The sequence below is a fragment of the Ursus americanus genome, chromosome 27, assembly GCF_024610735.1.
Source record: "Ursus americanus isolate L20-20 chromosome 27, mUrsAme1.1.p, whole genome shotgun sequence".
Taxonomy (NCBI): Eukaryota; Metazoa; Chordata; class Mammalia; order Carnivora; family Ursidae; genus Ursus; species Ursus americanus.
This window is the reverse complement of record NC_142153.1, coordinates 32,925,572-32,949,984: the sequence shown is the minus strand read 5'-3', so window position 1 is coordinate 32,949,984 and position 24,413 is coordinate 32,925,572. Positions and strand designations below refer to the sequence as shown.

The 24,413-nt window shown below is 36.7% G+C and overlaps 1 long non-coding RNA gene across 1 annotated transcript in view; it reads right to left on the bottom strand.

Annotated features, from left to right (window-relative positions):
• Positions 1 to 24,413, bottom strand: part of LOC123802603 (uncharacterized) — a 263,437-nt gene that overhangs the window by 209,901 nt on the left and 29,123 nt on the right. The window contains exon 4 of the long non-coding RNA XR_006782583.2: positions 6,114 to 6,248. This is a non-coding gene — a long non-coding RNA (uncharacterized LOC123802603). The remainder of the gene's footprint in view (positions 1 to 6,113; positions 6,249 to 24,413) is intronic.

The window sequence follows — 24,413 nt, the reverse complement described above, 5'->3', positions numbered from 1 at the left end:
CCAACAATGCATTAAAAGGATCATTTACCATAATCAAGTGAGATTTATTCTGGAGATTCAAGGATGGTTCAATATTTGCAAATCAATCAATGTGCTATACCACATCAATAAAATGAAGGATAGAAACCATGTATCATCTCAATAAATGCAGAAAATGCATTTGATAACCTTCAACATTAATTCATGATAAAAACTCTCAACAAAATGGGTTTAGAGGGAACATACCTCAATATAGTAAAAACCACATATGAAAAACCCACAGCTAACATCTTAATCAATGGAGAAAAACTGAGGACTTTTTCTCTAAGATAAGGAACAAGACAAGGATATTCACTCCCACCACTTCTATTCAATAAAGTACTAGAAGTCCTAGCTACAGCAGTCAGACAAGGAAAAGTAGTTAGATACATCCATAATGGTAAAGAAGTAGTTAAACTCACTATTTATGGATGACATGATATTATATACAGAAAACCATAAAAACTCCAGCCAAACCTACTAGAAGTAATAAATGAATTCACTCTCAAAACTCTAAAACACTGATGAAAGAAACTGAAGGTGACACAAACAAATGGAAAGATATCCCATACTCATGGATTGGAAGTACAAATATTGTTAAAATGTCCATATTATCCAAAGTAATCTACAGATTCAATGCAATCCTTATCAAAATACCAACAGGATGTTTTACAAAACTAGAACAAATAATACTAAAATTTGTATGGAATCACAAAAGACCAAGTAACCAAAAAAATCTAAAACAAAGCTGGAGGTATCACAATTCCAGATTTTAAGATATATAACAAAGTGGAAATACTCAAACAGTATGGTACTGGCATAAAAACTGACACATAGATCAGTGGAATAGAATAGAGAGCCCAGAAATAAATCCATGCTTATATGGTTAATTAATCTATGACATGATATACAGTGAGGAAAAGACAGTCTCTTCAATCAGTGGTGCTTGGAAAACTGCACAGCTACATGTAAAAGAGTGAAACTGGACCACTTTGTAGCATCATGTACAAAAATACAGTCAAAATAGGTTAAAGACCTAAATATGAGACCCAAAATCATTAAAAGCCTAGAACACAGGCAGTAATTATTCTGACATTGACTGTAGCAACATTTTTTCTATGTCTCCTAAGGCAAGGGAAATAAAAGCAAAATTAAATTATTGAGATTATACCAAAATAAAAAGCTTCTGCACCGCAAAGGAAACCATCAATGAAACAAAAAGACAACCTACTTAATGAAAGAAAATATTTGCAAATGATACATTTGGTAAAGGGCTAATATCCAAAATACATAGAGAACTTATACAACCCAACACCTAATAATAATAATAATAATAATAATAATAATAATAATAATAAATAATCTGATTAAAAATGGGCAGAGGACCCAAACAGACATTTTTCCAAAGAAGACATACAGATGGCTATACATGAGAAGATGCTCAACATCATTCATCACCAGGGAAATACAAATCAAAACTACAATGAGATATCACATATGCGATATCACACCTATCACAACAGCAAAATCAAAAAGACAGGAAATAACAAGTGTTGGCAAAGATGTGGAGAACACCCCCCCCCCAATACACTGTTGGTGGGATATAAATTGGTATAGCCACTATGGAAAATAGTAGGAAGTTTCCTCAAAAATTGAAAAACAGAAATACCATATGATCCAATAATTCCATTAATGGGTATTCATCCAAAGGGAAAACATTAATTTGAAAGGATATATCCACTCCTATACTTACTGCAGCATACCTGCTACAACAGCCAGGATATGGAAGCAACCTAAATATGTCCATCAATAGGTGAATGGTTAAGGAAGAGTGATACACACACATACACACACACACGATACTACAAATCTTTAAAAAAGGATGAGATTATGCCATTTGTTGACAGTATGGATGGACCTGGAGGGTATTATGTTAAGTGAAATAAGTTTACTGAGAAAGACAAATGCCATTTGATTCATGCATATATGGAATTTAAACAAAAGAAAACATGAATAAACAAACAAAATCAGATCCAGTCTTATAAACACAGAGAACAAACTGATGGTTGCCAGAGGGGAGGGGAGTGGGGGGATGGGTAAAATGGATGAAGGGGAGTGGGAGACACAGGCCTCTAGTTATGAAATGAATACGTCATGGGAATAAAAGGCAAGATGTAAGGAATATAGTCAGTGATACTGTAATAGCAATGTAACAGGATAGATAGTAGCTACACTTGTGGTGAGCACAGCATAATGTTTAAACTTGTAGAATCACTACCTTGTACACCTGAAACTAATGCACAATTATGTGTTAATTACACTAAAAAAAAAAAAAGCTTACACCCTAAACAAAATTATTTATTCTGTCAATTTCCTGGAGCTTATAGGAGAATGAAAGCAGAAATCTATGTCAACAGAACTTCCCAGAAACAAGATTTACCCTAGGATTTTGAAATGTGTGAAGGAAAACAAGGTAATATTAGGATTTAACTCACAGCAACTGAAAGATGAGTGTAAAGACCAATATCATATTCAGTATTTCCTCTTTGAAGCAAATATTAGAAACTGAGTTGAAAAAATCCAGTAAAGAATGGGGATTGATGTAGCAGGCTGAACTCAAAAGAGCTAGAACCTCAAACTGAGAAGCCAACAGAAATCTAGAAATCTCTCTAGGACCAGGTATTCTTTTGATCTTGCTTCTTTTCTGGGCATCAAACTGCGCATTGGACCAGCCAAGTGAGTTCTGGTTTCTTGCTGAGATTGTAGGACTGTCTTGAATTGCTCTGTCCAAGTTCCTATGAGAGAGAACACAACTGGCCCAGTTCAGATGAGGCATCCACTTCTGACCAAATCTACCCGTTTTAGTCTTCTCGGGCCAGTAGAACAGAATATCATAGACTTTTGTTAGTGTAAACAAAAGACATTTAATTCTCACAGGTGAGGAGGCTGGAAGTCCAAGATCAGAGTGCCAGCATGGTGGGGTTCTGGTGAATCTCCTCCTGGCTTGCAGACTGCCACTTCTTTGTTGTGTCCTCTCATGGTGGAGAGAGACAGATGATCTCCATTGTGTCTCTTCTTATAAGAGCACTAATCTCATTAACAAGGGCTCCACTCTCATGGCTAATTACCTCCCAAAAGTCCCACCTCCAAATACCATCACATTGGGGATTTGGCCTTAACATACACATTTTGAGGGGAAAAAACATTGAGTGTAGAGCACAGCTTACGCATGGGGTTCATAGTGACATGGTGCACACGTGGCTGCTGGAGCCACACACTCAGCATGGTGTCAGAAGGGCACTGAGACCTTCTCAGAGGCATTTTTGGAGGCATAACAGAGCCTTCTCCCTGCAAAAAAAATATGTGCTCATCACAGCAAAGACAGTATAATTTTTGGTTTGCCCCAGTCTGCTACCTCATTTTAAGGGGGGGTTTCCTATACTTCCCTGGGGCCACTGACTCATTTCCTTCTATTTATGTATTTTTGTCACTTAGCATGCGGTTAATTGTGTCTTCCAACTAAAGTTTAAGGTACTTTAAAGAGCATAACCTTATGTGTGATAGATACTTGGTTATGTGTTGATCATGAAAGGAAGTAGTATGGTCGAATGTGAATAGCTTTGAAGTATGAATACATGGTTTTGGGCCTGATTCTCAGCTCTGTGCCTAATTAGCAGGTTGACATTGAGTTGCTTCACCTCTTAGTGCTTCTGTTTTCTCATCTGCGTAACACATGATAATTCCAGTTTCAGTGGATATCATGTGTGCACTCCCAGTACCCATCTCGTCTTCTTCGGATGCAAGCAGCCTTATTTCCATCATGAAACAACTTCTTTCAGATGCGCAGTCATGTCTTTTGAGTGAGGCATGATATCCAGGCCTTGTTGATCAGCATATACCATCATATGGCACAGTGATCTGTTCCAGGATTAGTAAGGACCAAGCCACTCCACGGAAAGTCAATTGTGAGATATTTGCTAAAACTACTGAAATGGGAAACTAGCTCTCTTGTTGCTACACTTGAAATGAGGAGGATGAAACCTGGAATACCAGTATTCCCAAGTGGATGGAGCCTGCCTGCGTGAAGCTGTAACAGAAAACATCCTAGCTGTGCAATAGAAGGATACTGAGCCCCGAAGCTCCTGTTTGAGCCACAAGGTCTCTCAATGCCCAAAGCCAACACTGTCTGATCATTACTCAGTCATTTGAGCCTCTATCAATGTCCCCATCTCCCCACCACCACATTGTTTTTTTAAACTTATCTTAGTTTCAGTTAGTTATATGTCATAATTAAAAGAATCTGAAAGGATTGTGAATTGGTAGGACTCTGAAGAAATCAACAGCCTTTAATATGTTCATATTTTTTTTTCCACATTTGAAAATCTGTCTTAAGAATCATCTTTGGGGCGCCTGGGTGGCTCAGTCAGTTAAGTGTCTGCCTTCAGCTCACGTCACGATCCCAGGGTCCTGGGATTGAGCCCTGCATTAGGCTCCTTGCTCAGCGGGGAGCCTGCTTCTCCCTCTCCCACTCCCCTGCTTGTGTGCTCTCTCTCTCTCTTTGTCAAATAAATGAATAAAATCTTAAAAAAAACCAAAAAGAATCATCCTAAATACAGAAAGGGTTTTATGAGAAGAAGACAACAGTCCTGGGAGTCCAAGATACAATTTTTGTTTCTTATCAATTATTGTATACACAGCACTTAGCACAATGCTTAATATAAATTACTTATTACCTCAATCAACCAATTAAATAGTATTAACCAAAACTGTTTATCATAACTTAACCTAAATGCACAGATTTTTAGGGAAATGGTTAATTTTCATTTATGTACTTTATGGCAGATTATACGGTCATTAAGATATTATAAAGGATTTGTAATACCATGGAAATCTAAATGTGATGTTAAGAGAAATAAACTCAGAAGTATGCATATAAAGCACAAGTATATCTATTTTATCAAAGACATATTCCAGAAGGATACTCCAAAATGATAGCACAAGAGGGTACACATTTTTTCCTTTCTTGCTCTTCTTTATAATTACCAAAATGTAGTAACACATTGATCTATGACTGGCTTAATATTGTGAAAGAATAGGCACCTAAAAATACCCAATTTCAACTTTTTGTTCATGATCTTTTCAATTCTATCATTCTTTAATTCCAAGAACCACTAAATTATTGGTGGTTTTCAGAAATCTCACTGTTTTTGCAGGTAGTGAAAACTTGGTACCAAAACTCAAGGACAAATTTCACAAAGCTGAGTTATTAGTCACAAGGTACTTGTACTTTCTTTGTTGCTGCTTTTTAATGGTTGTTTTGGATTCTTTCCTATGCTTGTGAAATCAAACAGAAATAGAGAATGTTAGAGACACAGAAGAGTGTCATGTGCTTTCTTGGATGTGATCTTTTTACCTATCCAAATTATCAAGATCAAGAATGCCCATCATCTTCATGTTCTCACCTAACTGTCCCCTTGGCACTGACCAAGAGTCCTTCTGTGTTTCCCAACTCAGTTTCCTCTGCCCTTCTTCATAACAGCCTTCTTGCCTGTTTCCTCACTCTTACCTTCCCTATCTAACCCCTACCACATTGTCCCCTTGCTTCTCTGACCTCATGCTAAACACCTGATCTATGAAACACCCATATTGAACCTACTCAGTCCCCAACCTGAGGTCTTCTGCTCTCTTAGTTTTGGAATACTCTTTCTCTGCCCAAGTTGACCGAGATTTTTCCTTATTACTCAATTTCCAAGCAAATTGTCTTTTCCTTAAAAAAGCCTTCCTTAACTCCTCATATGGGTCAAGTGCCCTTACCATAGCTTCCCACAGGCCCTTGGTCTCCCTATACAAAGCACTGATCACATTCACTGGTATGTGTTTGAAGGTTCTCCCACAAGAATGTAACCCATGTGACCACAGACATCACCCTGTCTAGTCCACCTTGCATGTAGTCATAGCTCTTAGTGCAGAGCATGGCACATATTAATCACAGCATTTAGTAAAATCAGAAAGAATGAATGGATAGCACACACTTGTTTAATATGACAACCATTACTAGAAGATCAATAATCTAGTCCTCTGGACTCCCAACTCACCTCCACTCACTGTGTCACTCTTCCTTCCTTGATTCCTTTCTCAAGTGAGCTGTTTTCAACTTTTCAAAGTGAACGATATAATATTATCCCGATTTTATTTTACCACAGACTTCTGGGAGAGATTTTCATTTGTTTCTATAAGTGGAAAAGAAGACAGAGTAGGAAGAAAAAGACAAAGGTAAAAGGAGAGAAAACAAACAATATGCTCAGAGATCATGTCTTTGGAAAAATCAGTATTTAATTGTTGATCATACCTCTACAATAGAAGATGACTATAGAAAAAAGCCCCTTAAATTAAAAAAAAAAACCCTCTAATAAACAAACATACTTATTCATGGTTTAAAAAATCCTTGGATCAGAAGTTCCAGAGAGGAATTTGCAAACATTTTTGTTATGATGTCAGCAAACTATGGCCATTTATGAACTTTTGTAGAAAGTCACTAATATTCTGATGCTAAAAAAGACACAAAAGAAACAGAAAAACTAAAATCTGGAGCTCATGCAGGCTCATCCTTTTGCTGCCCTTCAGATACAGGGGTGATAAAATAAGAGTTTATAGATTGAGGAGTTGGCTGTCTTGAAAATTGACAAGGGATTTATGAAAAACAGCAGAAAACAACTGATATGAATAACCTCTATAATGATCCAGCATTAAATTATAACAGATGCTAACTCCCCATGAAATTGGAGACTAAAAATAGGAAAGACAAAGTAACCTTGAAAGAATTTAAGGAAAACTGGCGATCTTCAGGCCCCATAATTAAAAAAAAAAAAATCACTTACACTTTAATTCGATGTGAGTTTATTTACAAAAGATTTGGTTACCTCATTGAATACATTATTTTAAAACTTTATATGAGATATTTGGCTGGATCTATGTTAGAGTATTTGTATTTTAGGGCAAGAAAAAAACATACAAACTGCAAGATATGATGAAACTATTTCATTTACCATTTACTTTCTGAACAATTTTAAGCAAATAATGATAAATTTTACTTTAGGGATTTCTGGTGAGCAAAGAGGTTGAGCTGAGAAAATCAAATGGTCTGTAATTGGGTCATGACCCTATAAGCTCTTGCTTCACTGGAGGAAGGAAAACAAGTTTCAGATCAATATTTACACACAGAAAAAAATTCCTAAATATTTGGGGTTTTTTGCAATGGTTAGTTTGACCACACAATGCATTTTTTATATTCTGCAATTCTAGAAGGAAAATGTGTGAATCCTCAGATACTTTTAAAGAAACATCAAATTAAAAACAATCTTTATCTGAAATGACTGCTTTTTATTGCATCATTTTCATGGTGTGTTCATTGTCAATAAATTAATACATTGAGTTCTTTTCATCATAGACAGCAAAACAGTGCGTCAAGAACTTGAGGAAGTTCTCTAAAGACAGTTTCTAGAAAGAAATAAATCATCTTAAAGAACTGGCCAGGAAACCATGTAGTTTGAAAACCACCAGTTTTAGCATCAAGCACTGAAATAAAGGATTGTTTTAAAATTTATTATTTTTAGATGAATTCAGAAACATCTAAAAAGCATTTTTATAATAGACTGTATTGGTGGCCAAACTTATCTAGTCATGTCTGATCCTTTGACAATCCAGTTAACAAATATTCATAAGCTACTATTATGTGTTAGGTATTTTTTTAATGCTAGAAATAGAAACATAAGACATAGCTTCTGCTCTCAAGACTGTATACTTTAGCTGGGTAAAAAAGAAGCTAAATAAAGTTATACGTTGTATAACAATATAAGTAATTATAGCAATTGCGAATTTTCCTGTTACAAATAACTCAAAAACTAACTCAATTTAGTTTAAACAATAGAACTGATTGTATTACATAACTGGAAGGCTGCAAGGCTTCAGTGCTACTATTACCTACAATAATAGAATGAAAGACACGTTCTCTTTTCTTCTCTGTGTTCCACCTTCCATGGTGTCAGTTTCATCCTAAGCTGGTCTTCCCTCATGGTGACAAAAGAGCTGCAATAGTGCCAGCTATTGTATAACATATTAACCAAAAGGAGAAAGAACAATGGCTTTTACTGGCTCTCCCAGAAGAATGAGGAACATTCTTCTGAACCAGTCATTTTGCCCGGAGTAATATGCACTGATTGATTTCCTCATGAATTTCCTCTGTGGCAAGGGGGTTGAAATCAGCCTACAGCAAGGAGTACACCATATCCTGTGTCTCACTCTGTCCTTAAACTGCATAGGGTTAGGCAATGGAAAGGATGTGCAAGCAATAACCTTCACAATGTCTGCTTCTTCAGTTCTACCCCCTCAACACACACACAAATTTATATGCATTTTTCAAAATCTCTACAACTATAGGAAAGTACACAACCTCTCCCAAAGGGTAACGTGAGAGATTTTATTGGCTGCATTCAGGTCCATATGCAAGATTTCCTGGCACCATGCTAGCCTCTTAATCGAACTGGTTGAAACTCTATATGGTCCCACGATCTATTGCAAATAGGTATTTTATCCATCCCCAATTTTCCAAATATATAATCATGGGCAAATAATAGGGTAACGTCAATGAAAATTCTCATTTGAAAAAGGAGAGAATGAGAACATATAATTGTCAATATTCCACGGCACAAAATACATGTTGCTGTCCAGAAACAGCTAGGATGAAATGGAGTCAGTCCTTTGACCGGAAACAAAAGCTGCTCAGGAGGCTGTTATCTGGGAAAATCTCCCTTGTCCATTGTCCTGCATGCCACCTCAGGGGATAATTCCCTTTCCAAGCAATGAACCACCTTAACAGTGCTGTGCAGTGATTTCTAGTTTGGGAAGATGGGTTTGGTGGTGAAACCACCTGCTGGTTTCAGTCAAGTTTGAGGTTTCTTTTTAATCCAACTCACTTTACAATGTAGTTTGCTTTGGTTTAGTTGCTTCTGATAAATTCCACAGCCTAGTTTTCAGAGGCACAGATTGAGTTTGGGTCCACTCCGTGCGCCTGTGAATTTCTGTCCTCCATACTGACGCTCTGTAGTAAAAGGCACCTGTGTGCCTCTCCCCGGCTGTGCGTTCAATAGACTTTAACTTCATCCTGACATTTGGCTTGGAACAAATGGAAAAATAGCCTCTTGTAGAGAAGGGCTGGTAATGCACCACTTGCCTCCATGCTGTATCCCAGGCACATCTTCAAGGTAAGACTGGGTTCCACTTTTATCAGTCAAACAATGCTTAATAAAGATACCTCAGAGACTTCTGGGATATCAGGCTTGTCTTTCATCCCTGTATTTTCTTTTTTTGTAAGAATCCCACCTCTCTGCCCCTTGCTGTCGCTTGGGGTAAAGTATTTGGCTTTTAAAACTCTGCCAGATTTCAAATTACAAATATTTTTGGCACTAAGATTATTGTTTGCAAGCAGAGAATGCTTGTTTTAGCAGAACTATGTACTTTTTCCCCTCTGTGCCTTTGAATTGGCCTGTTTTAGATTAATCCTCTTTCTTTCTCCAGTCTTTTTAGTGGGAGTCAAAAGAAGTGGCCAACACTCCAAAATTCTGAGTTTTTTCTATCAATTCTGTCTCTTTTTTTTTTTTTTTTTTAAGATTTTATTTTAAGGTAATCTCTGTACCCAATGTGGGGCTTCTACCAATTCTCTTAATGCTATAGCTAAAGCACATGATCCTGGCTCTGGATCCAATGGACCAGTTCACCAATGCTTATTTTTCTCCCACACAAAAGTTCTAGAATCCCACTCCCTTCCACCTACTTCTTTAAGAAGAGAAAATGCTCACATCAGGCCTTGTTATATGATAGAGCTCACAACATTAATGCCCCATGTCTGACCTCACCCGTTGCCATTTTACAGAATTTTCTTGGGGACAGGATAATGCAAAAAAGAGAAGGTGTTTTAAAACCATACCCCTAAAAGGAACATGTAGAGTTTGTTTCTAAGACGATGGATGTGTGAGAAAATAGATAAGAGTAATTTAACACAGCCTCACTGTCCACCTTTAGTACTGATTAAGCTTTTCTAAATTGAGACAAGTGAAGGATGTAGGAGAGAATCAAAAAGTGAGTGACATTTTGCAGGGGAGTGTCCTTCTCACTAATCTTTTCAAGTTTAGGGTACCTGAAAATGGAGATCTTGAGCTTACATTCATAGGAATTCCTGGGAAAACAACAAAATCCCTGGGGTAAAAAGGGTTTGGAATGTTTAGTCTGATGAGCCTTGAGAGAGCTGCCTAGAATTCCCAGTGCTCCAGTGGGACTGAAGCTCTAATGTTTTCAAAGTGGCATGAAATAGTAGAGATCACGTAGGTCTCGTGCCGGATGACAACTGAGAGGTCAAAAAATTCTAGCTTGCATGGATGATTACCTAAACTAGATGAATTCCCTTGGAAAGTAGATGAAATGCTGGGTTTTAGAAAAAATTAGCTTTTTGTGGGGACAGGGAAGAGGAACAATTTTGTCTGTTTAGTAGGAGAGGGAAGGATAATTTGACTGAGATTAAGTTTCTAATTCTTTGCCTGAATAAAGTCTCTTAACAAACTTAAATCTGGATGTAATCAAGTTAAAATTCCTGAAAGCTGAGTTTGTAGACAATGATCTGTACCTGCTACAAAATAATTATGTGAGAAAAAGGATTAGAGATGAAAGTTAAGGTGTGCTTAATTGAGAGCAAATACCCAACTTAGCTGAAACAGAGTATTTATGTTGACAAATAGTAGGAACTTATGCTAGAAAGATAGGTTTCAAGTCTGGAGGCTCCTAAAAAATACTTTAGTTTGGATGTTATGAACCGGGGGGGGGGGGGGAATATATTCAAACTAAGAGATCAACCTGGTCACTACGTGTAGGATGATGAAAACATCATTGTATAACAGAGACTTCAGTTTGTCAGATTTTACCAATTTGATATTTGCAATGAGAAAATTTTTTCTTTTTTTTTTTTTTTTATTTGAGAGAGAAAGAGCACATGCATGAGTGGAGGAAGAGGCAGAGGGAGAGGGAGAGAGAGAATTCCAAGCAGACTCCCCTCTGAGCATGGAGTTCCACACAGGGCTTGATCTCACAACTCTGAGACCATGACCTGAGCTGAAACCAAGAGTGAGATGCTTAACTGACTGAGCCATCCAGGCACCCTGAGAAAAATTTATTTTCATGACACATGTAGGCAACAGATATTACCTTTATCTTTAGTTAAGGAAACTGCAGCTCAGAGAAACTTGAAAGAGATAAGATCACTCAACCAGAATCACTTAGCTAGTGGCAAGAAGAGCTGGAAGCTGAAATGCTAACTTTAGACACCAGGTAGAATATTCTTCCCATCATAGCTAAAGCCATGTCTAGTTCCCTGCCCCAACATCCCTCTAACTTCAAGGTCACAGTCTAAGTCAAATTAATGATGTCTACTTTATATTCTTTGGGACTCAATATTTCTTCCAAAGGACATCTTGTGAGTCAGGTTTTTCTCCTTCTGTGCCTCAGTTTTCCATAATTAAGTTACTGAACTCTATTGCCAGGCCAGACCTTTCTATGACTGCTATTATTTGGACATCTCCAGTTTCCTGTTGCTTTCTACCAAGGTTATTATTTTTTCTCCTATACTAAGATAGGGTGGTTGTAGATACATTTCTTATTTGCAAAATTAGAAAAGGGCAAGGCAGAGAAACATAAAGGAAATAAGATGGCTTTCAACTGGGATGGGTTTGAATCCCTTCTCTTTTACTCAACAACTGTTTTAGAAGCATAATTTATTTAGATTCCAACTGTCTTTCTCTGGAGAGCTCTCTGCTTTCCTTTCTCACCACCTCTCATCCACTAGGGGCTGCTGTTATATCTCATCCATGATAACTCTTGGAAACACAAGCCATTCAAACCATGTATTCTGAGTAAAAGAAGCCCTGAAGACAGTTACACTGTGACACTTAAGATTTCAAGATATTGAATATATCTTTTTTTCATACCAAAATGTGAGTCCCTGTGGTTCCCTTTATTTCCATCTTTGCAATGTGTTTTCCTTGACGCAAATCTCTTCTACTACCTTATATCCCAGATTCCCCTTTGCCCATTAGATCCCCAAGGAATCCAGTGGTTTAAAAAAAAAAAAAAGAACCTCCGTGATATCTTTACAATCATAACTCTTGGCACTGAGTCAAACCTGGCTGACCCGAAGGATTTGATTTCCCCTGTAGACAGTGAGTGGGAATAATAAGATGAGGGAACAATATTATAGACAGATGGGAAGATTGCAGAAGAGCAGATTTGATAGGGGGGTGGGCTAGGAAGTTGTTCATATATTTGTTCTTAATATGAAAAATATTAATAATGGTCAAAAAGGTGCATGGGGCAGAGAGAGGAATGTTAAGTACACCTGTTTCTGGGCTCACCTCCTGGTGCTAAGATATGTGGCATACGGCGGAATGAGAACAAAACACTTCAGTTAAATGGAAATATCAATAAACAACAGAGAAAAAATGAAAAACAATGAAAAAGAAAATATAAATAAAATACAAATGTTTTTTAAAAAACTGCAACATTCCACAATCTGTTTCACTGCTAAATCCTTCTCCAACTTTAACTCTGTAGCAAATTTCAACACAAGCAGTGAGTACAGTGTCAGGAAGCAAATGAATGAAAAAGAAATAAACAACCTAATGCAATTGTCCCAAATTTGGAAAGATCTGCGCAAACTGCTCTTATGTAGTGATAATGATCTTCTTTTGGTGAGTTCTCAGAATATGGTAACACCCCAAACCAATCTTCTGGTGAGCCCTACAGAGTCCTACAGAGTTTATGTGTTTAGTGCATGAACTCTTAACCCCCTGGCACTTAGCATTGGGTCCCACTCATGTCCAGCATCATTAGACCTGAAAATATCAAAACTACATAAACCCTACCTATCAAAGAAGCAAATAATGAAGGCAAAATGTCAGATAAAAGAACTGTGAGTTATTATAAATTAAATGATAGGGTTATAAGAGTCCCTAATCCCAGAGAATAATGGAAGATAGATAAATATTTCTCAAGAAAGGCATAACTCCAGTCTTCCATTCCTTAAGTAGGGTTTTATCTCAAATCTGATTAAATATGCTTTATAAAAATTTCCATTACAAATCCAGATAATTTGTTTAAAATACCTACATAAGACCTGGCATATAGAAAGCACCCAATGCTCGTTATTATCATAATGGTGTTGATGTCAGTAATAGGATATTTACTTTCAGTTAATTAGAAAAATGGTCATCAAAAACAATATGATTTAAATAGCTATGGGGAACAACATAAAAATCCAAGAACTGTTTTGAGAAAGCAAGCTGCAGGTCAGGCTGAGTAGAAATGTGGTTTGGGCTTTAATCCTTCCATGAGCTCTACACTGGAGGACAATTCACAGGGAACCCAGTATTCTTTAAAGGCCACTGTAAGAGTGAACAGTTTGTATAATATACCACAATTGTATAATATACCATAAAGTATATGTACGAAAGTTAATCATTTTTCCAAAATCTGTACACTTAGGTTAGTCAAGTTATACTAAACAATTTTGTGCAATATTGTTTAATTGGTTGATTTAATAAATAATTTATGTTAAACATTGTACAAAAGTCCTGTGTATATACAAAGACTAATAAGAAACAAAAATTGATTTCAAAGAGTTTGCTGTCTTTGTTTTTAAAGCCTTTTCCATATTTAGGATGATTTCCTTGGGATGGATTTCTCAATGTGCAAAAAATAAATATGAATGTAGTAAAGGCTATTGATCTCTTAAAAGGGTCTATCAATTCACAATTGTTTCAGAAATATGTGATAGAAATCTATTTTGGGTCATCATTTAATCCAGACTCTTAATTCAATTAACATTTAGTGAACATTTCGTCCATATTGTATGTCAGGTGTTGTATAATAAAAGAATATTATAAAAATTAATAAAATACTATCTTTGTCTAATCTAGTGGGGAAATTTATATGGAAACTATTACTTAGTGCCTCAGTGGAGCTATTTAGTGCCACGGGAACAAGAATAGGAGATGATGAATTCTTTCTGACAGGTCACGGTTCATAAAGCCTATGGTATTTTAAGTTTGATCTTTAGGGATGAGAGGGGGTTTTTAGAGTTGGCAGGGGAAAAGGAATTTCATGAAAGGGTAGGTAAAATGTGTGAAGTCCAAATAGTGAAAGTTTATGGCATCTTTAAGAGAACTGGGAGTTGTCTGTTTGGCCAGAGTTCTGGAGGAGGGGAGAGTGAGAAGATGACAATGGAAGTAAAAGGTGTGTGGGCCAGATCAGGGCAGAGCATATAAGTACACTAGGGTAGTTGGACTTATAAAGAATTTTAAGAAAATGGGCTGATATATCGGATGTGTACTTTGTGGATAATGCTAATTTTGGTGTTGAGGTTGGACTAGAAAGGTAGGAGATAGCAGAAGCAGTCAAGGACTATTATAATGGGACAAATAAAAGGCATGAGGATTGGCGCTCACCAGAAATTATAGGAGAATTTGGACCTACTAAGCCTGAGATAATTTCTGACATAAATCACTAGACTTGGGGAACAGGGGAATGTCCTGCCTAGAGAAGGGGCCACAGCCACTCTCTCTTTTATTTGGAATCCCAAGTGGATATAGGTTTGCCAATAATCTTGTTAGGAAAATTACAACAGCAAAAATAGTTTTCCACAACAGGAAAATGAGGAATGATGAGTTCAGCTTTGGACCTGCTGGCTTTGAGATGCTAGCAGACATTACATAAGGAGAATTAAAATGAAAGAATGGTCCTAGAAGATATGAGAGAATGGATGGAACTTGAGATACACATTTTCAAGCTATTGATGTACAGGTGATAGCTGAAGTTGTTAGAATAAATAGGACCATGGGTGAAAGCATGAAGTGTTAGAAAAGAAGGCTAAAGTCAGAATCTTGAGACCTTCTCATTTTTAAGGGGCTGAATGGAAGAAAAGGAGGTTGTATGCTTTTATGTTGTTTGTGGAGGAAAACCCTACCATAGTCTCAGAGTTGTCCACATCTCCTCATAGGATGGAATCTTCCAACACTGCTCCAAGACAGTTTATAGTAATAGTTGTACAAAGCAAATTTAGAATTTTTTTTTAGTGTGAGAAAACCTGAATTCTGGATGTAATGGGGAAATTCCCATGATTGACATGATTTAGAAGGTCTCCTTGTTAAGGGTAAGAGGTACACTAAGTCAACTGGTTGAGGGGATAAAAACAATTCTTTCAGAAGCACCTGTCCATGATAAAACTCTAAGGCCTTATGCCAGCGCAGTCTTTGATAGGACCCCCACCCCCACCCCCCAGTCCATAAGACAGGATTCTTGTCAGGAAGGATCTGGAAGAAGGTTGGCTCTAGGGTGTTTAACTTTGCTATGTGATGAATACTCTCATTAAATTGCTTTCCCTTTCAGACTGGTTGGAGGGCATCCTACCACCCTAAAGACTGGTGGCTATGGACAGTGCCTTGCCAGCCTTCTCTATCATATTCCCAAGTTTTCTTCATGAGCCTACCTTGATACTGACTCCTTGGATGGCATCCCTCTTTTCCCTTACTGAGTAGAGGAATGGTAGGAGACGGTGATACAGATTATAACTAGTTTAAATAAAACTCCATGTCTGTGTATTATATCCTCATTACTCTTCAACTCATTCAGGAGCTGAACTTCTCCCCATCTGAAAATTCAGACAGCAGTTGGAGACTGAAGAGTAAACTTGGAGAGAGCAGAAAATACCACGGAATCCAACAACTACCATATCCAAAGACGTCTTTGATTTCAGTTGTGAGTTAAGGGTAAACAGTGGCATCAGAACAGTTGTTAAGTAGACTTAATATGGCTACAAATTCTTCACTACTTTTTTCATTAGGACAGAGAGTGTAATTACCTTCCCCTGGGATCCATACTGGCTTTAGTCGCTTGGTTGACCAATGCAATGCAGTGGATGTGAAACCAGATCCTGAGGTGACTTGTGGCTTCTACACAGAATGCTTGAAACACTCATTTCCAAAATCTACCTGCCATGCTGTGAGAAAACTGATAGGAGAGCTCCTCAGGAGAGAAATGATGCCTTTGCAAGCAGTCCTGGCTGAGGACCCAACCAGCAGCCAGCACCAGCTTGCTAGCCATGCGGCAAGCTACCTTGGAAGAGAATCCCTCCTGCCCAGAAGCCTCTTCAGGTAAAGCTGTGTGGAACAAAGACATATGGTCACCAAGGAGCCCTGCTCCAAATGTACATTCCTGAGCAAAACAAATTATATTTCTTGATTTAGGTTACCAAATTTGGTGATGGTTTGTTATACAGCAGAATATAATCAAAACATTTGGTCAAAATATTTCCAATTGCACAATGATCCCTCTTCTTCTTCTTCTTCTTTTTTTTTTTTTAAAGATTTTATTTATTTATTTGACAGAAAGAGACAGCCAGTGAGAGAGGGAACACAAGCAGGGGGAGTGGGAGAGGAAGAAACAGGCTCTCAGAGGAGCAGGGAGCCTGATGGGGGGCTCGATCCCAGGACCCCGGTATCACACCCTGAGCCGAAGGCAGACACTTAACGACTGAGCCACCCAGGCGCCCCAAGCACAATGATCCCTCTAAATGATTAGAAGCTAACAGTTACAGTTAAAACTTTCCCTTTTATTTATTCATGAGAGATTCCTCTAAAGCTTAAGAAATAAAAGATTATAAGAGCAACAACAAAACTTTCCCCAAGATGAACATGCTGTTTCTAGCAGAACCGTGACAGCATAACAGCAAAGACCTGAGGGATGAAATACACTCTAACACTCCTTCCAGATAAGTTTCTGGTTGTTTTCCTGGAGTATATGTGTTGATGGACGACAAACTGAGGGAAGAGCTAGGGATCACTGCTGTCTGTTCCTCTTGTAAGAAATGGCAGTAGGAAGAGTGATGCCCGGAAAGAAAAACTGTTAAGTGGTCAAAGTAAAACATATCCAAAACAAATCTCTATAGGCCAAGTAAAATCTCACTGCTGAATAATTACCCCAGCTTGTCCGCAAGGAATACTTACAGGGAAATGTTTTATCCTAGTACCAACTCAAATGTCACAGGCTTTCCTAATGAAGTCAGATAGAATAAAGCATTCTGTTTTCTTACATAACTAAAATGAAAATATTTCCAGAATATAAATGAGATGAAGATACACCAAGAATGTAATTTGGAGATATTTGAAAGAATGATTTAATTGTCCTGGCAAAGTTACTCATTACATTTTGGGGCTTGACATCATTATAGTTCTCTGTTTACTGTATTATGCTTGAAATTACATGCTAACAAAAATTATTTTAGAAACAGAAATGCTCAATAAAAAATAAACAAATATAATTTGAAGCACATTAAAAGATATCGGAAAAGAGCTTAGAGCAAACCCAAGAGTTTATCACATGAAAAATTATTCTCAATTTAAGGCACGCTGTTGTAAGAATCAAGTCTTAAGGAACAAGGGAGCACAAAAGTGCCTTAATGGTTTCTTCTACTAATTAATAAAGAAATATCTTGAAGACAACCAATCTAACACACAGGGCCTGAAGCCTGTTAAAGACACATGATACACAGCAGAGCAGAGGTATTTGTAATACATTTTCATATAAAGGCAGGCATTCTGTAAGCATTCGGTAAATATTAATTAGATTGAAATATATGCTTCTAATACTGACACGGACAGTTTCTCATCAGTGGAATGCTTTGAGAAACTTCACAGCGTAGGGTCCTCATAGGAAATTCCCATAGCACAGAGCAGATAAGAATGTGTATATTTATGGTACAGGGTTGTGGAAAAGAGTAACATGTCAGGTTGGCACTATTTTGAGCACTAACTAGGATTAGTATAGAAAGCTGGAAACTGTGTGATTTGTAATACACACACACACACAGAGACAATTTCTAATTTGAACATATGAAATATATGTGTTCTGAGACCATTTAAAAGCCCCAAACAGAGTAAAATTTAAGGTGCTACATTATATAATGTAGTCCCTAACAAGTAACAAAAATATTTTCAACTTCCATAAACACTTTCACCAACTCTATCTTTGTGTTGGTCCTACCCAAATTTCCTATGCCAATCCTCATCTGTTCAAGATGATCTCACCTTGGGCATTTCTCTGAACACATGCGTCTATCTGCCTGGATTAAATTCTTAAATAGTAGGAAAGTCACTGTGTCTTGTCAAACCTGCCAAATTTGCCGTATAAACAAGGTTCAGAAGTTATCAAATTGTTCTGAGACTTTCCATCTGATTTCCTTTATCTTTACTTTGCCTAGAGATCTCTGGCTCCTTGTTTGATCTCTCTGAAGCCCTGAACATATGGTCATTTACTAATGTGGTTGATGTAATTTACATCCTGTTCAAAGATGACAAAATTCTGAGGCTTGATGCATGTTTATTGAAAACAAAAAAAAACAACAGAAAGTTTATCGTGCCATTTGCAGCCATCCCAGCAACATTTTCTAGCCGTTACAAAACATAATAAAACAAAATTCCTAGATTGTCTTTGATTTTTATGTTTCTTCTGAAAAGCTAATTTCACAAATATCCTTGGTCCCTCTAATATGCTAGTGACAATTCACATCGGAGAATAGGTAGAATAAACTCTGAGCTGAGAGCCAGAATTAAAAGGGACCATTTATCTCAAAGAACAAAATGTATGCTTGCTTACACGTGAGTGTGAGAGAGTAGGGGGAAAATCTTTCGTTAGAAAAAAAGCAGAGTGAGAGAGAATTGAAGGGAAGTTCCTGAGGTCAGAAAAACAGAGAGGGATAGATGTAGAAATGAAAAACATTGTCAGGAAAGACATTTATTTTGTCACTTTTGGAAAAGTAAAGTGGGGAAAGGAACTAATGGCTTCTATGCCCTTGGGCACTTTAAGCGCTAGGCTAGATGCATTAAGTAGATGATTCCCTCTTATCCAGAGTCTCAAAAAACCTTGTGAAGTAGATACTTTATGTACATTTTTGAAGTAAGCAAACCAAGACTAAAGTATGTGCAATAACTTGTTAGTAAGTCACAGGTCAGGGTTGGGGTCGTGCGTCCCTCCCCTCTCACGTTACCACATTCCCTGCAGAAGTGCTACGCTGGAAACGGGGCTACTGCGGATACACTTACTTCAATCTAATTGCTACAAATTGAATACATTTTGGGTGTTTTTGACTTGCCAAGATACCCATATCTTATTAATTTCTAATTCATACAATTTCTAATGTAGATATCAATATAAATATAGATTACACAGATACTTCTCAGTATCTTTTAAATGTTCATTGTGTATAGAAACTGTAAACATTTTGAATCTGTGTCTGATTCAAACAGCTTATTTTATTTTATTTTATTTATTATTATTTTTTAAAGATTTTATTTATTTATTTGACAGAGATAGAGACAGCCAGAGAGAGAGGGAACACAAGCAGGGGGAGTGGGAGAGGAAGAAGCAGGCTCATAGCGGAGGAGCCTGATGTGGGGCTCGATCCCATAACGCCAGGATCACACCCTGAGCCGAAGGCAGACGCTTAACCACTGTGCCACCCAGGTGCCCCCAAACAGCTTATTTTAAACTGAAAAATATATCATGAAGGAAAGACGTATTCTAAATATATCATTTCTACTAATATTTGTTATAAAATAAACTCAGATCATGATTAAATCTCTTGATAAAGTAAAATCAATATTCTATGACCAATGAGAATGACTTAAATGAAGAAGGAAATAATATTCACCAGAAATTTCTGACATTGGTTGTATTACATCATCAGTGTTCCTTTGCCTCTCTTTCTGCTATAATTTATTGGGAAGGTGAGTAAGTGCGTCTACAGGCATGTGCGTGTGTGTGTGTGTGTGCGCACGCGCTTATATATTTCTTTAGAAAAATAAATCATATTAATGAGAAAATGTAGCCACAATCCCAAACCTATTTACATCTGCAAATGTATATTGAGAATATTTTAAATACAGTGTTCAAAGTTGAGATAAAATGACAACAGTTTACCATAGGAAATTAACTGATAGAGTTTTACTCTGAGTAAATAAAAAGATTGAATTAATTATGACCTCGAACTTGTATTGTGGTTGATTTAGTCTCATTCTTGCCAATGGCTATAGCAACACTATCCAATAGAAATGTAATACAAGCCATGTATGAAACTTTAAATTTTAGTAGGTACGTTAAAAAATTTAAAAACTAGGTAAAATTAAATTAATAATATATCTTATTTTGCCCAATATTTTTAAACTATGGTATCTTCTACATAAAATAAACATTAAAAAAAGGTTAATGATGTATTTTATATACTTTGTGTGTGTGCGTTCAAAATCTGATGGGTATTTTACACTTAGAGCACATCTAATTCAAACTAGGCACATTTCAAGTGCTCAACTGTTCATTTCAAATATGCTTCGTGACTACCACATTGCACAATGTAAATCTAAAAGTGGAGTCTTTGAGTAAACCTGGGAAATGGGAGGCCAATGGATCTTGATGCATCAGAAAATAGAGCACAAACTCTTCACCCATTCTTACCAATTTTATTATGCTAAATGAGATCACACAGCCAACAAATAGCTGAGACCTGCTACTTAACACTACCAGGAATTCAAATATTTTACTACATCTAACTCAAATGAAAATAATTTGGGTAGGAAAGAGAAGGAAAGAAGAAGAAGAAAGAAGAAAGGAAAGAAAGAAAGGAAGAAAAAAAGAAAGAAAGAAAGGGAGGGAGGGAGGAAAAAAGGGAGGAAGGAAGAGAGAGAAAGAAGGAAGGAGGGAGGGAGGAAGGAAGGAAGTAAGGAAGGAAGGAGAGAGGGAGGGAGGGAGGGAGGAGGGAAGGGAAGAAGGAAGGGAGGGAGGGAGGGAAGAAGGAAGGATGGAAGGAATGGAAAGGAAGGAAGGAGGAAGGAAGGAAGGAAGGAAGGAAGGAAGGAAGGAAGGAAGGAAGGAAGGAGACCTAAAATACATCATTATGAGATTTTGCAGTGATACCCAAAGTATAGCCCACAGAAATCTCAGAGTCCCCAAGATCCTTTCTAGGAGCCTTCAAAGTCCGAGTGTTAATCATCATCATCATCATCATCATCATCATCATCATCATCATCATCAGAGGAAGGAGAAAAAGAAGAAGAAGAGGAAGAAGAAGGTGAGGAGGAGGAGGGGACCAAAGGTTTTTCACTGAGTTGACACTGGGTATGAAAGAAAGAGTGGGCAAAACCTCTGGTGCTTTAGTACAAAATACTATTGAATCTTAACTCATGATACACATCTTTTTAATATTCTATGTGACAAAATAGGGCTATATATAAATACTTCTGCTACATGTTGAAGTATGATACTTTCCTCTGGAAAAGCCCTTGTATGATTATTTGAATTATAGCTGAGTTATTCACTATTTTCTTGGAATACCACTTTTACATGAAAAAAAATGGCTGAGAGACATGCTAGTCAGAATTGCGAGGGACATGTATTTTCTTGCCAGTGATGGAAAACAATAGATAGCATATGTCAATATAGAAAATTGAACTTTCAAGTGAAAATTAGAATTTTAGAAAATTGAAAACCATCATCATGAGCATGACAGCTTCTTAACATTTGCAGACTTTTCTAATGTCATTTGTAATAATATTTTAAAATGTGATTTTTTAAATATTATATAAAGAAACATTCCAACATTTGGAAGATCTATCTGAATAATTCATTGGACTAGTATTTTCCAAATTACCATTGAATGATATTTTTAAAAGCATTTATGGTTAAAAGATTCATCAAAATGAAAAATAGACCAGTGGATTTTGATATAAGAGGTTACATTGAACTTATTGATTTAATTTCAGAGATCACAAGGCAACTGTAGTAATGTGCCAAGTAGAGTATGATCTAGTGTCCAAGAAAAATATTTATAATTATCTAGAAATGTTAAAAAAAACTCTTCCCTTTTGTTATTACATATCGGTGTGAAACCGTATTTTCTTTGTATACCTCAACCAAAAAAAAAAAAAAAAAAAAAGCAAAAGATTCGATCCAGAAGCACATCTGGGCATATCTGTCTTCCACTAAGCCAGACATTTATTTGCATATAACACCCAGTGTTCCATGCAATACATGCCCACACTACATCAAAAACTAATGATGTACTGTGTGGTGACTAACATATCATAAGAATAACAACAAAAAAAAGTTAAGAATAAAAAGCAAGAAAGCAAGGAAGGAAGGAAGGAAGGAAGAAAGAAAGGAAGAAAGAAAGAAAGAAAAAAAATAAAGGCCAGACATTTGCAAAGATGTAAAACAATGTGATTTTTCTCACTATTTTTTGTTTGTTTTGGAAAATAAAGACATTTTCACAAAATTTTCATTCATGTTAACATGTAGTACATTTAATTTTCTTATTTTGAAATGATTTAACATGTAAAATATCTTTCAATTTCTCATCTTTCATTCCTAACATAATAAACATTAATAGATGTAACCCACATAAACATAGGTGCTTTGCGATTCTCAGTAATTTTTAAAGGTGTACTAGGAACCTGACACTTATAAGACTTCTAGTAAGTAAAATGAGTGCATAGCTTTTAGAATTAGAGAGACGTAGTTTTGTATCTTAGCTCAGGCCCCTTACTAGACTACTGACCTTGGTCAAGTTATTTACCGGGAATTATGGCTATAAAGGGTTTGCACATCACCTAATACAGAGAACACCGTTGATAAATGTTGGCAACTGTTATAATTAGCACCATGGCCCTGTCTAGATTCTCTCTGTATGACTGTTGTGCTCTCTGACTTCAAGTATATACAGTTACTTGGGAATAAACTATCATTTCCCATCAGCAGAGTCATTTCTTTTGATATAAAGCACCCAATTGCCTATGATTTTGGTCTTCTGACCTGACAGATTACCAACTTGCTATTCATTGTGGTGTTTAGAAATATCAAAATTCATTTGTTAAATAGCTGTATTTACACTGGTAAACTGAACAGTCTACCATTAGCGGGGAAGAAGACATTATAGCATGTTTTGAATTCAATAGGATTAAAGGTATATTTGGTTTCTACAAGGTGGCAGGCTGAACCCTCACACAGTCCTCTTTGGCGTAACTGGAGACACAGTCTCAGAGTTTTGATTTTTGGAGGTGGCTATTCATGGGTGTGGGACGAGCTCTCTAATGTTGCATCCGTTTGTCCCTCCGAGGGTCTGAGCACTTACTCTGTGAGAAGTGGAATTACTTTGTCACAGGCTAGGGAAGGGTAGAATAGAGATATGGGGAAAGCACAGATCTATCGTGGGTGACACTTGGGAAAGAAAGAGGTACTTTTCCTATGCAAGTGTGAGAGCTTGAATGTGAATATTTGAGGAGCTCCACTGCTGATGATAGAAATGTACCACCTTCTGTTAATTGGACATTGAAATGCTTTCTGATTTGGGAGGATATTTATTCTGGACTGGTTGGGCGAGTATCACACTTCTTTTACTAGGATTTGACTGAAGTAATTTCCCATATTTCCTTCATATAATTATATTGTATGGATGAATTAGAAACTTCAGTGAGGATAAAAATGTACCAAGCCCCCAAAGTCACAGTATGAAGTGGAAGTATACATTGGAGACTCTTTTTTTTTTTTTTTTTTAAATCTTGTACCAATTAAGCTAAGAGGCCAGGAAATCATTTTCTACAATAAACAGAAACATGAATTTGGGTTTCACCTTCCATTAAGTCCTTGGCCACGGTGAAACACTGTAAATAGAGAAACACATTTGTAGTGACTAACAAAGGAAATTAATCTTTTTTTTCTCGCATAATATCTTTTGTAGCAAACTAAAATGTATTACGTAGTTACCAGAATGATAGGGCCTCTATGCATATATTGTAAATGGAGCTCAGTAGTAGATAATATGAGGCTAAAAGTAAAATAGTTAGAGGACAGGTCATGGAAAATAATTTAAATTCATTGAATGATTCCCTCTTCAATTAGGAATGTACCAGAAAAAAAAAATGTGGATTGTAGCACATTTTTAAATTTCCTGGAACATAGGAATGGAAGGAAGAACTTGTTTTACTTTGAAAGCTGCTAATTATCTTTGTAAGTCTCCAGTAGAATTTAATCACTTTTCATAAATATCTAGTGAGGAAACTATAAATCACTTTCAGGCCCTCTTATAAGGATGTACAAACAAGACAACAAGATTTCACTTTTTAGCTAACAACCTACGCAAGAGATAAGAACTTTGTGTTGATCCTCCCACTGTTTGCAATTTTAAAAACGAATCTCCTTAGTTACTTCCCCCTTAAGTAAAAAGGGAAAGAGAAGTATTTAGTAACTCCTAACAA